This window comes from Pteronotus mesoamericanus, unplaced genomic scaffold (assembly GCF_021234165.1).
Source record: "Pteronotus mesoamericanus isolate MK-2021 breed Mesoamerican mustached bat unplaced genomic scaffold, CSHL_Meso_final contig_100, whole genome shotgun sequence".
Classification (NCBI taxonomy): Eukaryota; Metazoa; Chordata; class Mammalia; order Chiroptera; family Mormoopidae; genus Pteronotus; species Pteronotus mesoamericanus.
In genome coordinates, this window is record NW_026554999.1 from 18292911 (window position 1) to 18311276 (window position 18366).

The following is an 18366-nucleotide window of genomic DNA, read 5'->3' on the forward strand; positions in this document are numbered from 1 at the left end:
AAGCAAAAACTTTCCATCGTGTACCTGAAAAACTGCTGTAGGTCTAATAAATTAAGTGTATAAATATAGCAACTTTCATGTTCTCGTAAATGTTGCAATACTGCTTGCATAATTAGTCAAATTCTTCCACATCTTTCAACCTCAGATTACATGTCTGCAGGCTTCTGGTTACTGCTAAGACTGAGTAAAATACTTTACTCTTTCCCTCCCACTGATTGCATATAAAAACCCTGGAACAGACACAGACAGCACTAAGGACTCTAAAAAAATAGATAAACAAAGGTGGATTGGGGAGGGAAATAAGCACTTAAAGAATGACCAACATGGCAGTGAATTTCCTGGGGTTTTTCTTCCCGTATCTTTCAGCTGGTACTGCACAGGGCCAGAATCCTAGAACTGTGCAATGGGCACAAATTGAAAAAGCTCCAAGAAAAACCTCTTTCCGGCCAGAGGACAGGGCACAGGGACTGTGTGGGAGTGGGGGGAGAATCTCAATTTTTTTCCTGCTACTCCCCACAGTTGCTGCATGTAAAGCCCCACCCATGAAGCTGTGCTCCTGCAGTGCTAATGGCACAGGACCTAAAAGTCAGAGAAAATCCTTCTCTCTGGCCAAAGAAACTGGGAAAAGTGAGCCCTCATGGGAGTGTGGGGAAAATTCTGTTAATTTTCTCTCTTTTATTTCACTGCTTCTCCAGAAGGTGGGGGTGGGCGGGCGTGGAGAACTGAAGGAAGAACTTCCCAAAGTCCGCACTGAAGTCCCGGACTCACCCTTGAGCTGTGAATGTGTAAAACTGACCCAAAGCAGAGGGCAAGGCAGGACTTGTGGTGTGAAACAAGTAAGATTGATTGCACAATATTCAAAATGCCCCACATTACTCCACATACAAAGAACCAGGAAAATCTCAACTACTCACAAAGGAAAATACAATTAGCAGATGCTGGCCTCAAGATTACCCAGACAATGGAATGATCACACAAAGACATGAAAGCAGCTGTTAGAACTACAGTCCATAAAGTAAGACTGATCTGATATAGATGGAAAGATGGAATCTCTTGGGAAGGAGAGAAAACTTTTTCAAAAATTAAATGGAAATTTGATAGCTAAAAATTCAATCACCAAAATTTTAAAATTCACTCTATTGGCTCAATAGCAAAATGGAAAATACAGAAGAAAGTGAGTGAATTTGAAAATAAATCAATAGGAATTATCCAATCTTAACAGTAGAAAAAATATTTTAAAAATAAAGTTTCAAGAACTTATAAGACAATATTAAAAGATCTAACATTTAGATCAGAGAGGAGAAAAAGTTTAGTGCAGAAAAAATATTTGAAAAAATCATGGCTGAAAACAAAAAACAAAAAAAAAGCCCCATAAATTTATAGATCAAAGAAACTCAGTTACCCCTAACCACCAAAAGAGAACCAAAAAGTTCAAAGAGAACCTGATCAAATTATTTCCTAATCAAAGCCTTGCTAAAAACCAAGGATAAAGAAAAACACTTTTAAAAAACAACCAGCGAAAAATACGACAATACCTATACCTTTTTAAAAAATAATACATCACGGACTCGCTGCTCTCATGGCCTTAGGCCGCGGCCGCGCGTCCTTTGCCCTTCCGAGGTGCGCGTTGTCTGCAGAGCCGGTGTGTATGAGGCTATAACACGTCTGCCTGGCTTCCCGCGGCCATCGTGCCCACAGCCCCAAAGGCCACTGCTGCCGTGACTTCCCTTTATGGATTGAGAGATTCAGGGCACGGATAGGTAGAAGCCTTTGCACGTATCAGAAGTTCACATACCAAATATATCTGCCCGCATGCACCACTGATGCCTGTAACATTAAATATGAATAAGGCTATACCTTCTTGGCTTGTTATCATTGGGCTTTCACCAGAGTTATGAGAGGATGAACCTAGAATTAAACAGGCAGCAGAAAATGTGAAAGCTTTGATAGAACGAGAGGTGAAGAATGGCATTCCTTCAAACAGAATTATTTTAGGAGGATTTTCTCGGGGAGGAGCTTTATCTTTATACACCTTTCTTACCACATGGCAGAAACTGACAGGTGTTACTGCACTCAATTGCTGGCTTCTTCTGTGGGCTGCATTTCCACAAGGTCCTATTAGCGGCATCATTAGAGATATTTCTATTCTTCAGTGCCATGGAGATTATGACCCGGTAGTTCCTTTAATGTTTGGTTCTCTTACTGTCAAAAAGCTAAAAACATTGGTAAATCCAGCTAATGTAACATTGAAAACCTATGAAGGCATGATGCATAGTTCATGTCAACAGGAAATGATGGATATCGAGCAATTCATCCATAAACTCCTACCTCCAGCTGATTGATACCACTAAGGGACCTTGTATAGAAGTACACATCAGCATTATTGTAGTAATGTTTGCAGTGTTAAAATGTTTGTAAATACACACCAATGACACAGACTAAATAATATCTCCTTGTGGGAAATTTATAATCTTTTAAGTTTTAATACATGTATATGTATAATATGATCCAGGATATAACTAACATTAAAATAGCTGAAGCAGCTAGCTTCTTTTTCCCAAATGTAATTCAGCAAAATAATAAAATACTACAGCTTTTCTATTACATCATTTGAAAATTATTCATATGCTAATGAAAACTTGTTCAGGTATAAATGAACAGTTAAGATATAAACTACTCACCTTGGCTGATGTGGCTGAGTGGGTTGAGCACCAGCCTGCAAACCAAACAGTTGCCAGTTCGATTCCCAGTCAGGGCACATGCCTGGGTTATGGGCCAGGTCCCCAGTAGGGGGCACATAAGAGGCAACAACACATTGACATTTCTCTCCCTCTCTTTCTCCTTCCCTTCTGTTAGCTCTAAAAATAAATAAATAAAATCTTTTAAAACAAGATACAAACTACTTATGAATTCTGTATCTGTATTTTTATATTTGTATTTAGATATACTCAATGATTATAATACATAAAAAGCAGAGGTGTTATTGTTACCAAACCTAACAAGTAGGGGGTTCCTACTGTTCACCGCCTACCAGGCAAATCTCCAGAGTTCAGTGGAAAAGAAAAGAATTTTTTATTTAACAATCATATAATTTGAAATAATGGCAAGTTTCTGCCTAAAATATCTGGGTAACAAAATTAAGGGGAAAGAAAAAGTCAGAGTATTGCATCAAAAATAGCTATTTAAATATTTTTTCATTACAACTACTATATAGGTTCAAGAACTGAAAATAACAGAACAAAAATCTGTTCAGAGTGCTGACTATTATTATCAAGGTCTTTGGAAATAATGTCAAGTTTCTGCCTGAAAGCCCATTCCCTCTAAGACACTCAAAGAAAACTCACCTTGACACCCTCTGCCAGCTCAGTTCAAGGTTGCACCAGGAACCTCTTCTCTAGCTTAAAAGTATCATCATAATCATAGGTGGCTTCGCTGGTCTCCAGTCTCTGTCCAGCTTCAGGCATCTTTTGGAGGCTGTGCCCCCAGGCCTCTGCTCACAGGCCCTTCCTGACCACCATTGACATGCCCCCTGCTGGGGGAGGGGAAAGAACCAACCCACTTTTTGCTTCCTGGCACCTTCCATTTGAAAGTCCTCTCCCAGAATCCCATGTGTGCCATGAGCCAGTGGGAGTGTCCAGCTTTCCAACCAATGAGGGCCAGCTTCCACCATGTTTGCCTTTGTCCCTCTTCCAGTCGCCATGTTTAATAAGGCGGCAAAGTCTCCAGTCACCCAGGCTCTGTACAAGCTCCCTTCTCTGGTGGACCCTCCCTTCATAGGGAGGATGAGCCACTTCTAACCTTCAATTTTGCCTCAGGGTTTTCTCCCTGACTCCCTGTTTTCTCTCAGGGATTTGGCCTGACCCCTCTGTTACATTATTACATTACTCCTAATAATAGGGATACTTCTTCTAAGTGTCAGAGAGTAATAGTACTCTCTTCAATTAATGGTCCTTTTATCTTGGGGACCAGGTTTTTCTTTCCCTGTTACAATTTCTTAATATTCTATTTTCCTTTCTAGGAAAGAAATGTATTCTTTCTTTGTATCTTTCATAATAGACTAGATATTGCCTCCTTGCCATAGACATCTGCTGTCAATACATGCTGTAATTTGACATTCTGACTCACAGACGTGATGATATTTAAAATGTATTTATACTTTATATAAAGAAACCAAACATCAAACTTCCTACATTACATATTTTTAAAACTGTGCCCGAGTCTAAATTTAAACCGATATATTTATTAGAATTTTCAGTCCAGTAATTCAAAGAATTATTAGGTCATATTATAGTGTGTTCTGGAATATTTAAAACTCTTCTTAGAAACTGTAATTTCTAAGATGATTTGCTTGTAGCATAGAGTTTTAGTTTACATATTTTATATATAAGCTTGAAATCAGCTACTGTAAGAAATGAACAATCCATTAGAAAAACTTGTTTCACTTTTATCTGCAATGGACTTATTTGAAATTTTCATTTTAGCAGATGATTTTTGAAAAGTCAGTTTTTGTGCAAAGATATAAGTAGCAATTATTTGATTTTATAATAAATTTTTAGATTATTTGTAAAAACTATTTGAAAACAAATTTATAGACTATAAAGGTTAATCAGAACTCAATGCATGTGATACAGTTACCACACAGTTTAATATGTAGCAAAAATATATGCTTCATATTTCTGAACTGTTAATTTTTATTTTGTATTCCAACAGATTAAAACAATGTTAGGAATGCATTTTTATATATGGGTGCTAATTGATAATAAAAATAATTTAGTAATGGATTATATAGAATGTTAATAATGAAGCCATATGTTTATGTCTGGATTTAAAATTTTTAAACAGTCATTTAATAAGTCATTTTGATTTACCTTGATGAATATAAATTTGTTTCAGTTATACAAATCAGCAAGATATGATTCATGGCAAGAGATATTCCATTGAAATATGCTGTAATGTGGAAAATGTAAATCCACAGTTTTCATCAATGTGAAACAAAATTTAATTATGAAGAAAATAATAATAATAATACATCATAATCAAGTGGGGTTCATTCTAGGGGCACAAACATGGTACACCATTCACAAATTGATCAATGTAATATACCACATTAAGAAAACAAAAGATAAAATCATATGATCTTGTTAATAGATGCAGAAAAGGCATTTGATATGATACAATGTCCATTTATGACTACAGCACTCAATAAAATGGATATAGAAGGAAAGTACCTCAACATAATAAAGGCTATATATGACAAACCCTCAACCAATATCATGCTCAATAGTGAAAAACTTAAAGCTTTTTCTCTGAGATCAGGAACAAGACAAGGATGTCCACTCTCATCAATTTTATTTAGCATAGTACTGGAAGTCCCAGCCAGAACAACCAGGCAACGGAAAGAAATGAAAGGCATTCTATGGGGCGCAAGAGAGGCAACTACACATTGGTGTTTCTCTCCCTCTGTTTCTGCCTCTCTTCTTCTCTGTTTAAAAATAAATACATAAAATCTTTAAAAAAATAAAATCATAGCTTCCTATTTTAGAAAAAGAAGAAATGAAAAGCATTCAAACTGAGAATGAAGGAGTAAAAGTGTCATTCTTTGCAGATGACATAATTCTGTATATTGAAAACCCTAAAAACACCACAAAAAAAACTATTAAAAACAATAAACAAATACAGTAAAGTTGCATGGTACAAAATCATGTGCAAAAATCCACTGCTTTCTTATATTCTAACCGTGAAACTTTAGAAAAAGAAATGAAAACAATAATATCTTTTGCAATTGCAACAAAAAGAATAAAATACCTAGGAATAAACTTAACAAAGGATGTGAAGGACCTATAATACTGAAAGCTAGAAAGCATTATTAAAGAGAGATTGAAAAAACACAATGAAATGGACAGATTCAACATAGTTAAAAGGGCCATATTACCCATAGCAATATGCAGATTTAATGCCATTCCCCCCAAAATCCCAATGACTTTTTATTTAATCAAATTCGTATGGAACCACAGAAGACCTTGGATAGCCAAAGCAATCCTGAGGGGGGAAAAAAAGCCAGAGATATCACACTACCTGACTTCAAATTATACTACACAGCTATGATAATCAAAACAGCATGATATTGGCAGAGAAACAGACACACAGGCCAATAGAACAGAATTAAGAGCCTGGAAATAAAACTATATGTATATGCACATATAATTTTTGACAAAGAAACCAAAAACACAATGAAGAAAAGAAAGCTTCTTCAATAAATGATGTTGGAAAAATTGAAAGCCATATGCAAAAGAATGAAACAAGAAAACAGTTTTTCCCCACATACAAAAACTAATTCAACATGCATCAAAGACCTAAATATACGACCTGAAACAATAAATTACATGGAAAAAAACATAGGTACTAAACTTATGGACCTTGGTCTTAGAGAAGATTTTGTGAATTTAATCTCAAAAGCAAAGGCAGAAAAGGCAAAAATAAATGAATGGGCCTAATACAGCTAAAAAGCTTCTAAACAGCAAAAGAAATCACCAACAAAACAAAATGTCAACCAACCAAATGGGAGAAGATATTTGCAAACAACACATCACATAAGGGGTTGATACCCAAAATATATAAAGAACTCAACACCAAACAAACAATTCAATTAAAAAATGGGCAAAAGACCTGAACAGATACTTCTCCCAAGAAGACATAAAAAGGGCCAACAGACATCACAAAGTCAGGAAATCAAGAAAGATCAACTTAAGAATCAGAAGCAAAAAAGAAGAGTCTCACAAATAATGGGAAGACAAAAAAATACATCCCGCTAGAAGGGAAAGGAGGAATCCCCACAAAGAGAACTAAATGAAATATAGGCAAGTAAACTATCATATACTGAGGTAAAAACAGCGGTTCTAAGGAAACTCAATGAGCTCAGTGAGCTCAGAGAGAATTACAAAAAACTACAGGGAAACTACGAGGAACTTACTGCAAACTATATCGGCATGAAAAAGGACATAGAAACTATCAGTAAGAGACAAGAGGAAATGAAGAATACAACTCCTGAATTGAAGAACACAGTAGAAGGAATCAAAAGCAGGCTAGATGAAGCTGAGGACCGAATCCATGAGCTGGAGGACAAGGTAGAAAAAAGCTCCCAGAAAGAGCAAGAAAATGAAAGAGGACTCAGAAAGAATGAAGAGGCATTGAGGGAAATGCAGGACAACTGGAAACGTAATAATATCCATATAATAGGGATACCGGAAGGAGAAGAGGATGAGGAAGAGATAGAGAACCTGTTTGAAAAAGTAATGATGGAAAACTTCCCTAATTTGGAGGAGAGAAAAAGTGACACAAGTCCAGGAAGCACAGAGGGTCCCACTCAAGAGGGACCCAATGAGGCCCACTCCAAGACACGTCATCATTAAAATGGCAAATATCAAAGACAGAGAATCCTAAAGCAAGCAAGAGAGGAAGAGGTAGTAACAGATAAGGGAGCCCGGATACGGCTAGCATCTGACTTCTCAACAGAAACACTGCAAGCCAGAAGGGAATGGCAAGAAATATTCCAAGTCATGAAAAGCAAAGGCCTGCAACCAAGACTGCTCTACCCAGCAAGGCTCTCAATTAAAATGGAAGGCGTAATAAGGACTTTCCCAGACAAGAGAATGCTGAAAGAATACAACTCCACCCAACCAGCGCTGCAAAATATGCTAAAGGGACTGCTTTAAGATGAAGAAAAAGTTTCTATGAATACCCAGTTCCTTTCAGAGTTGCCAATACTTGATATTACCAATATTTGTAATACTCATTAATCTGATTGCGACAATGATGTTATTTTAATTGTTCCTTTGCTATTTGTTGGAACTAAACCTGTTTTAGTATTATTCTTCCCTATTTCTATTATTAAAAAAAACTCTTTAAATGACTTTTTGATAGTCTTATCCATTTACTGATTAAAGGTTTGTAGAACTCCCCCCCAAAAAAACCCCAGAAACCCTATTAACCATGTTTTAGATGTGTTGTAAATACTTTTCTATTCTATTCCTTGTCCTTTACCTTTTTTAATATGTATATTACTATATAGTTAAATGTTTAATATAGTCATATTGTCAATATTTACTTTATAGCTTCTGGGTTTGAATACTTTACTTCAGGTCATGAAAAATATTAGATCTATTTTCTTCTAAAACTCCTTAGATTCTATATATTGAGTTTTAACTCACCTGAATATTTCTTGTATAATGTGTGAAATAGGGCTCTATATTTGTTTTATTTCAAGTAATAGTGGTCCATGCACCTTATTTGTTGAATAAGCCTTATTTTACCCATTGATTTGAAATATCAACTTAATCATATATCATTAGATATATACGTTTGTCTCTAGAACGCTCATTATATTTCGTTGATCTACTTGATTATTTCTGTGCTGGTGTCATGTTGTTTTAATTGCTGAGACTTTATAATGGTTTTAAATTTTTTTAATATTTTATAATTGCTTTGACATTTAAAAAAATAAATAAAATCAATCTACTTTTAGAAAGAAAGAAAGAGAGAGAGATGGAACTCCTACCTTTTGTGACAACATGGATGGAACTGGAAAATATTAAGCTAAGTGAAATAAGCCAGTTGATGAAAGACAATTACCATATGATCTCACCTATAAGTGGACTCTATTCAACAAAATAAACTAATGAACAAAATAAACCGCAGGTATGGAGACATTGAGCAAACTGAAAGTGACCAGAGAGGATGGGGGAAGAGGACAATGGTGCAAAGAAGAGAAAGGGATTAGACAAAGAACATGTATGAAAAAAATGGCCAACAGTTACATAAAATGATGTTCAACTTCACTAGCTATTAGGAAAATACAAATCAAAATTACAATGAGATACCACCTCACACCTGTTAGAATGGCTATTATCAAAAAGAAAAGCAATAACGAGTGTTGGAGAAGTTTTGGAGAAAAAGGAACACTCGTTCTCTGCTAGTGGGAATATAAACTGGAACAGCACTATGGGAAACAGTATGGTAGTTCCTCAAAAAATTAAGAATAGAGTTACCATATGACTCAGCAACCCCTCTTCTAAGTATCTACCAAAACAACTCAAAAAGCTTTATTCACAAAGATATATGCACCTTATGTTCATTGTAGCATTATTCATGGTTGCCAAGACATGGAGACAACCAAAGTGTCCTTCAATAAAGGATGAAGAAGATGTGGTACATGTATACAATGGAATACTACTCAGCCATAAGAAGAGATGAAATACTGCTATTTGCAACAACATAGATAGACCTTGAGAATATTATGCTAAGCAAAATAAGTCAGTCAGAAAAAGCTAAGAACCATATGATTTCGCTATATGTGGGATGCAAAACTGAAACTCATAGACACAGACAATAGTATGGTGGTTATCATTAAAGAGGATCAATAGAGTGTCCCAATTGTCCCCCATTGCTCTCTCCTGCCCTGCCCACCCCCTGCTCCCACAGTCAATCCCCATCCTTTTGTCCATGTTCATAGGTCATTTATACTTATTCTTTAACTAGAATCTTCCCTTTCTTTCCTCCCTTATCCCCTTCCCACCTCCCCTCTAGTCCCTGTCAGTTTGTTCCTTGTTTCCATGCCTCTGATTCTATTTTGCTCATGTGTTTGTTTTGTTCATTAGGTTTCTGTTATAGCTGAGATCATATAGTATTTGTCTTTCGCTGCCTGGCTTCTATAACTTAGCATAATAATCTCCAGTTCCATCCATGCTGTCATGAAAGGTAGGAGTTCCTTCTTTCTTTCTGCTGCATAGTATTCCATTGAGTAAATGTACCACAGTTTTCTAATCCAGTCATTTACTGATGGATACTGTGACTGTTCCAGCATTTGGCTATTGTAAATAGCATTGCTATGAACAGGGGTGCGTAGGTTCTTTTGAACTGGTGTTTCAGTAATACGAGAGTATAATCCATTCAGTGGAATTCCTGGGTCAAAAGGCAGTTGGTTCCATTCTCAGCTTTTTGAGGAAATTGCATACTGTTTTCCATAGTGGCTGCACCAGTTGGCATTCCCACCAAGAGTGCACTAGGATTCCTTTTCCTCCACAACCTCGCCAGCACTTGCTGTTCGTTGATTTGTTAATGATGGTCATTCTAACTGTTGTGAAGCGGTATCTCATTGTGGTTTAAATTTGAATTTCTTAATTTTTCCTGGCTAGTGATGTTGAGCATCCTTTCATAAGCCTATGGGTCCTCTGCATGTCCTCCTTGGAGAAGTGTCCGTTCAGGTCCTTTGTCCATTTTTTAATTGGATTGTTTGTCTTCCTGGAATTGAGTCATATGTGTTCTTTACATATTTTGGAGATCAAACCCTTGTCCAAGGTATCATTGGCCAATATGTTTTCCCATACAGTTGGTTCTCTTTTCATTTTGATGATGTTTTCTTAGCCATGCAGAAGATTTTTAATCTGACAAAGTCCCATTTGTTTATTCTTTTCTTTATTTCCCTTGCCCCTAGAGAATGTACTGGCAAAAATATTGCTGCATAGAATATCTGAAATTTTAATGCTTATGTTTTCTCTTAGGACGTTAATGGTGTTGCAGCTTATGTTAAGTGTTTTGTGCATTTTGAGTTTATTCCTGTGTAAGTTCGTGGTCTAGTTTTATATTTTTGCATGTATCATTGCATGTCTCCCATGCTGAGAGGCTATCAGTTGTTGAAGAGGTTATTTTTACTCCACTTTATGCTTCTGCCCACTTTGTCAAATATTAATTGGCCATAGAGACTTGGGTTTATTTCTGGGCTCTCTATTCTGATCCATTATTCTATGTGTCTATTCTTATGCCAGTACCCAACAGTTTTGATTGTAGTGGCCTTGTAGTATAGTTTCATAACAAGTATTGTGATCCCTCCTTCTTTGTTTTTTCCTTAAGATTGCTGAAGCTATTTGGGTTGTTTTGGCTCCATATAAATTTTTGAAATACTTGTTCTAAATCTGTGAAATGTGTCATTGGTATTTTAATAGGGATTGTGTTGAATCTATAGATTGCTTTTGGTATTATAATGATGTTAATTCTTCCAATCCATGAAGAAGATATATGCTTCCATTTATTTGTATCCTCCTTAATTTCTTTTTTCAGTATTCTGTAGTTTTCTGAGTACAGGCCTTTTACCTCCTTGGTTTGGTTTATTCCTAGGTACTTTGTTTTTCTTGTTGCTATAGTAAATGGGATTTTCCCCTAATTTCTGTTTCTGATATTTCATTGTTGGTATACAAAAATAACTTCAATTTGAATATTGACTTTGTATCCCATGGTTTTGCCAAATTCAGTCATTAGGTTGAGTGGTTTTTTGGTAGAGTCTATGGGGTTTTCTATGTACACTATCATGTCATCTGCAAATAGTGATAGTTTTACTTTCTCCTTTCCAGTTTGGATGTTTTTTATTTCTTTTTCTTGTCTGATCACTATGGCAAGAACTTCCAATACCATGTTGAATAAAAGTAGTAAAAGCATATATCCTTGTCTTATTCCTGATCTAAGGGGAAAGCTTTTAGTTTTTGCCCATTGAGTATGATGTTGGTTATAGGTTTCTCATATATGGCCTTTATTATGTTGAGGTATGCTCCCTCTATTCTCACTTTGCTCAGTGTTTTTTAATCATAAATAGGTGCTGTACATTATCAAATGCTTTTTCAGCATCTATTGACATGATCACGTGATTTTTGCCCTTCATTTTGTTTATGTGGTGTATTATATTTATTGATTTGTGAATATTATACCATCCTTACATCCCTGTGATGAATACCACTTGATTATGGTGTATGATCTTTTTAATGTATTGCTGGATCTAGTTTGCCAATATTTTGTTGAGCAATTTACCATCTATGTTCATCAGCTATATTGGCCTGTAGTTTTCTTTCTCGGTTGTGTCTTTACCTTGTTTTGGAATTAGGATAATACTGACCTCATTAAAAGAGCTTGAGAGTCTTTCCTCTTCTTGATTTTTTTTTTTGAATAGTTTGAGAAGGATAGGAGTTAGTTCTTCTTTGAATGTTTGGTAAAGTTTGCCTGTGAAACCATCTGGTCCAGGACTTTTGTGTGCTGGGATTTTTCGATCACTGCTTCAATTTCACTAATTGTTATCATTCTGTTCAGGTTTTCTGCTTTTTCCTGATTCATTTTTGGAAGATTGTATGTTTCTAGAAATCTATGCATTTCACCTAGGTTGTCTAATTTCTTGGCATATAGTTTTTCATAGTAATTTCTTACAATCCTTTGTATTTCTGTGATATCAGTTGTAATTTCTCCTCTTTTGTTTCTAATTTTATTTATTTGGATCCTCTCCCTTTCTTTCTTGATGAATCTTCTTAAAGGCTTGTCAATTTGTTTATCTTTTCAAAGAAACAGCTCCTGGATTTATTGATCCTTTGAATTGTTCTTTAACTCTCTATGTCACTTAATTCTACTCTGGTCTTGATCATTTCCTTCCTTCTATTCTTCCTGGGTATTGTTATTGTTGTTCCTCTAATTCTTGTAGATGTAGGATTAGGTTGTTTATTTGAAACTTTTCTATCTTTTTTAGGTAGGCCTGTATTGTTATGAACTTCCCTCTCAGGACTGCCTTTGCTGTGTCCCATACATTTTGGGTTGCTGTGTGTTCGTTTTCATTTGTTTCCAGAAACTTTTTGATTTCATCTTTGATCTCATTGTTAACACACTCATTATTTAGTAACATGTTATTCAGTCTCCATGAATTTGAATGTTTTTGTGTTTTTCCCTTGAGGTTGGTTTCTAGTTTCAAGCCACTGGGATCTGAGAAGATTCTTGATGTGATTTCAATTTTCTTGAGTTTGTTGAAGCTTGTTTTCTGACCTACCATGTGGTATGTCTGAAAATGTTCCATGTGCATTTGAAAAGAATGTATATTTTGTTTCTTTGGGATGAAATGCTCTGTAAATATCAATTAAGTCCATTTGATCTAGGGTGTTGTTAAATGCCACAATATCCCTGTTGATTCTTTGCTTGGAAGATCTATCTATTGTTGACAGTGGGGTGTTACAATTCCCTACTATGAGTGTGTTGCTATCAATATCCTCCTTGAAGTCCTCTAATTTTACTTATATATTTTGGTGTTCCTATGTTGGGTGCATATATGTTTACAAGGGTTTTATCTTCTTGGTGGATTGTTCTCTTAAGTATTTTACAGTGTCCTCCTTTGTCTCTTTTTATGGCCTTTGTTTTGAAATCTATTTTGTCTAGTATAAGTGTTGCTACCCCAGCTTTTCTTCATGTGCATTTTATTGGAATATTTTTTCCATCTCTTCACTTTCAACTGTGCATATCTTTTGTTCTGAGGTAGGTCTTTTGTAGACAACTATATGCTGGTCATGCTTTCTTATCCATTTAATGGATAAATATTTAACAATTTTCATATGGAAGGCATAAATTTGCAGATAGCTGCAGTTGGGTGTGGTTGGGGGAGGGGTAGGAAAAATCTGCACTCTGTCCCACCTCTGTGGTGAAATAAAAAAATGTGGATTTTTTCAGATGTCTGAATTGAGACATTTTAGAAGCAGGGCTCATCCCTCCTTTTTCAGAGAGGTTATTTATTCCATAGTCTTTTGGGGGTCTTCACATACTAGGTGATCTCACAGCTCTGCATGCCTCCACTATCACACAGGGCTTTCTGAGAACAAAGCCATGTAAGCCCATAAGAATGAGGGTTTCCTATGAGTAACTAGCTTGTGAAATTGTCCAGAGTTCTGGACAAGTTATTTAACTTCTCCATGCCTCATTTCTCATCTGAATAGTGGGGATATATTAGTTGCTACAGACCTTGGACTGAGCTGTCTGGAGAAGAGGCTGGTGGGGAATTGGGAGCACTGGCTCCTGATAGCTGCTGTGGGACCTTGGCTGCTGGGTGAAAGGGAGAGTCTCTAGTACACAGTGAGACTTAGAGGAAGGCATCAGCAAGACAAGGAGTGGGACGCCTGCCACCATGGGGCCAGAGGAGGAGCCAGAAGAGGGGTCAGGAAGGACACATGAAAGAGACTTTGATCAACAGCCATGACAGGATGGCCTCTGTTCTCTTTGAAGCAGCAGAGATCAATCCGCCTTCTTATCTCAGCCTCTCTGTTCTGGTGCCATATGTTGCTGCTGCTGCTCCTGCTGGCACCCTCCCAGGAGGCCTGTCTCCCTTGCTTCTTGTATCCCAGAATGGGGACAATGAGTAGAGCCTCCACTTTCTGACCCTCATTGGCAAGACCCCAGAAGGGAGGTGAAGGAAAAAGAACACTTATGCCCCAGAGAGTATGACTCACTTTTGTAAGGATTCCCCCTCACCTGGGCATTTCTCTTCCTTTTTTCAAAGCCTGGCTTTGAAACATCACCTTTTGCTGAGATTTAAAGATACTGGGCCAGGAGGTGGGAGACTGGATTCTAGGTACAGGCCTGTCTTTGATTTGCTGTGTGACCTTGAACAAGTTACTGCCCCTCTCTGGAATGTAATTTCTCTATCTATGAAGTAGATTTGCTGTAAATATTCTTCAGGGCTTAATTTAAAACTCTGCAATCAAGACCAGCCTGGGGCCAGTGTCAGAGTTCAATGTAAGTTCAGGTCCTGTCACAGAAGAATTACCCCCATAACCCTGAATGGCTCTGAGCTCTTGACCTAACATTTTTCTGCACGGCCCCATTAGTGCAAAGGGCTGCTTTGCCAGAGGAACATTGTCCTCGGCCTGGGAACAATGCCCAGGATGGGCATGAAGAACCTACAACAGCTTCCTCAAGGATGGCAGAAAGCAGGGACCCAGCATAGGTCAGGCTGGGGAGGATTAGGGGCTGCAGTAGGGGTGGGGGAGGAATGTCCTGGCCCTTCTTCAGGGGTGTCATGTGCTTATGGCCACACCGGGATGGGGTATTCATGTTAGGGTCAGGAAGCCTCTTCTGCCCTGGATGCAGGTGCAGCCCCTCCCCAGCTGGCCAACCAAGAGAGTTGCAGACATAGAAGAAGTACCTGCCTGGCTCTCCCAAGCAGGCCCCAGAGATAAGAGCAGAGGCCACAGGAGTCCTGCTCCTTCAGGCAGACCGGTGAACTAGCACTGCTTCTGGACACTGGCCAGCTGCCTCCTTTGAGAATCCCAGCGATAAATTTCCTTTCTTTTTCTCCAGAGCAATCATGGACCACAGTCAGCACTCCCAGTCTCTCCCAGGGTTGGGAAGATAGACTAGTTCCAAAAAGGAAAACAACAGGGAATGCAGTGGGAAGGAAACATTGCTGGTTTTCCTGCTTCTGCCAGGTGTTTGCATGTGTCAGCCTAGGTCTGGAACCTTCTCTCTGTCCCCAAATTTCAGGGTATCGGTGCTGATCTTCAACCTCCTCCTTTACCACTCAGTCCCCAAGCTCTGGCTCAGTGTATCCCCTCCTGTCACTCCAGGCATCTGGGGTCCTCCTGCTCTGCCCTGTCATCATGAACTCTGCCCTCAGGAAGTCCCCGAGGTCAGCCTTCCCCTCTGCTTGGCCTCCTCAGCTAGGGCTGTCTTTGGAAAGGGAACACCTGTGAACTGTTGCCATGTCCAATGGGGCCCAGAGGGGCCATTTCTGGATCCTGCCCAGCTGTTGGCACATGTGGGATGAATGTGTTTGTATATGGTCATGCACACACATCTGTGTACTTTGCATGTACATGTGTGTACCTGGCCAGGAGGCTACTACAGGCAAGAGGGCTGACTGATACTGGGGGATCCAGAGAGAGTTCCTTGAGGGTTCGAGGTTAGCCTGCATGTGCTCCGGAGCAAATAACAATGCAGACAACTGCTTAAACTGTGCTGAACACTGTGATAAGGACTTTACACATTATTTAAACCTTACAACAACGCTGTGAAATAAACTCCCATTTTATAGGGAAGGAAATAGGGTCTGGGTCATACAACATGGAACTTGTAAGACTGGGATCTGAACCCATGTCTTATACTGATCATCCTGGAAAGAGGGGAGAATGGGCCTCATTTCCCCCAAAATCCACACTTATAAACAGATCTGTACAGCTTGTTAGAGATGAGCCTTCACCTCACAGAAGGAGTTTTACCCCCTGGATTTAAGATCCAAGACTCCCTGTGGGGAGAAAGGGAGTGGTGGGCACAGGGAAATGTCGGTGTCCTCCCAGGGGACAGCACTGATGTTCTTGGAGCCCAGGCATGCAAGGCTCCCATGGCTTGCTCTGTCATTTCTGTGGGAGGCCTGCTTTGTGGACACCCTGGAGATGAGGATGCAGGACAGTAACTCAGGTGACATGGTGAGAGGTAGTCCTGGACACACACGGCTACTCTTGCTGTGCTGGGAGATCTGCACAGTCCTCCCTTCCCTGACATAAGTAGCAGGGAAAATGCATTATTTTTTCATTAAAAATTCATTTTGGATCGGATAGCCTTCAAAGATATAATTAGCCACATTATTTCTCTCCATTAGCAGTCCCTGGAGTTTGCTGGAATTTCTTGTCCTTTTTCCTCTTCATTTCACTCTTGCCATGTCTTTATCAGCTGGGTTGTAACACTTCTCCTCTCCCTCTCCTGACCATCACTACATGTTCTGTTTTGGGACTGAACAACTCTTTTAAAATCTGGAGAGTTATAGCCAACTCCCTCCTCCCTGCTGGACTGCAGGATCACAGTCCCTTGAGCCCGTGAGGGGTTTGAAGATGCCCATTTCTGCCAGCAGGACTCCGGAGGCAGCTCCATGACACACACAGAGGCAGCCTGACTGGTGGCAAACCTCGGTAGACCTAGGAGGTTCCTGGCTCCTCCACTTACTGGCTGGGTGACCCCAAGCAAGTAATGTAACCACTGTGACCTTCTGTTCCCCTTCTAAGGGGTGAAGGTTGGCATGGGCATATGTAAAGCACTTCACCTGAGGTATATACCAAGTGCCCTAGGTAGCTGTGGTTGGCATTCCAGAGACAAGAGGGACTTCTTGGGGGCCAAAAAAGCAGTAGGTGTGGCAGCAGCAATGACACAGCCTGGGCTCATGAGAGGCAGAGCTTTTCACTCAGTAATCGCAGGAGCCTGGCTGAGGGGCAAAGGTCAGGAGAACCATGATGAGGACTCCTAAGGAGCGAGACCCCTTCAGAGCAGGAGAGAGCTCGTGGAGGCTCAGCCTCGACTGCTGAGGGCTGAGTGCCTCTCTTTTGCTGAGTACGGTGGCCTCTGCCCACAGTTTCTCCTCTGGGTTATTCCTGGTATCCATGACAGCTAGATGGGAGGAGACAGAGGTGTCATCTTTAGTTGACTGGAAGGAAGTGTGGAGTAAATGAGAGCTCACAAAGACAACGGAGATGGTCTAAAATGCAGCATCTAACCCTGTGGCACTCCAATGAGCTCCAGGGACTTCAGTGTGGCCGGGCTGGCTACTGCTCTGGGGAACTCCAATGACCTCATGCTCAGAAGTAAGTTGTCCCCAGCCCCATGTCTCTGCTCCTGTCACATTGCTAACACATGATGTGAAGCCATCTCCAGCATTGTCAGAAATACTGTGCTCCGTGGGGTCAAGGGCAGAAAACCTGCTGCCGAATCTAACCTTCTCCTGGCTCCCCACAATTGCAGCCAAAGAAGAAAGTACAGCTTCAGGACAAAAGATTGTTGGCATTTTGCAATGAAATAAAATCAGAATGCATGGGATTTAAACCTAGAACTAGAGTGCCCCAGGCTTAGACAGTCATGGGTAGGTATCCTTTGAAGCGGGCTGACTGATAACTGTAACAGGGTCACAGAGTTTTGTCACATGGCATCAACAGGAAGGGGACTGCAGTTGACTCGGTTTTTAATACCAACCTCACCTTCTTTGGTAGTGATCCTGGTCCTAGGTTCTTGGACAAATGCAGAGAAAGAGCAGCCAACTAGCTCACAGAGCTTGAAGCTTTTGCACTGAAGTTACTACAAGCCTTGTGGAGGCAGGCAGAATCTTGACTGATTCATGTCTAGTTCATGGAGATTTTTGTGGATACATCCTGGGCTTTGGTAAACTGATGGTGACACTGAGGTTCACAATTTCTCCCAGGCATTGGTTGCCCCCTGTCCTCCAGGCCCCTGCTGGGCTCTTTACACACACTGCCTCACTCACCCTTCAGTTCCATGAGGCATTATCAACCCCTCACTCCAGGGCACATATGAGGATGCTGAGACTCAGAAAGATATCAAGCAAACAACACTGGTTACCACCCTTCTAGGCAGGCACCCCACTGCATGGCGGAGAACGAGTAGCACAGCAATGGCTACTACCAGGGACAGCATCCCAGAACGTCAATATACTGCATGGTTAGTAGGTGTCATAGTTGCCAAGAAAGACATGACTCACCCAGGCACAGTGTTTTACTACACAGAGGAGAGACAGAGCAGGAT

General features: G+C 39.5%; 1 pseudogene; it reads left to right on the forward strand.

Moving 5' to 3' along the window:
* Positions 1 to 323: 323 nt before the first annotated feature.
* Positions 324 to 2342, forward strand: LOC129074606 (acyl-protein thioesterase 1-like; annotated as a pseudogene).
* Positions 2343 to 18366: the final 16024 nt, after the last annotated feature.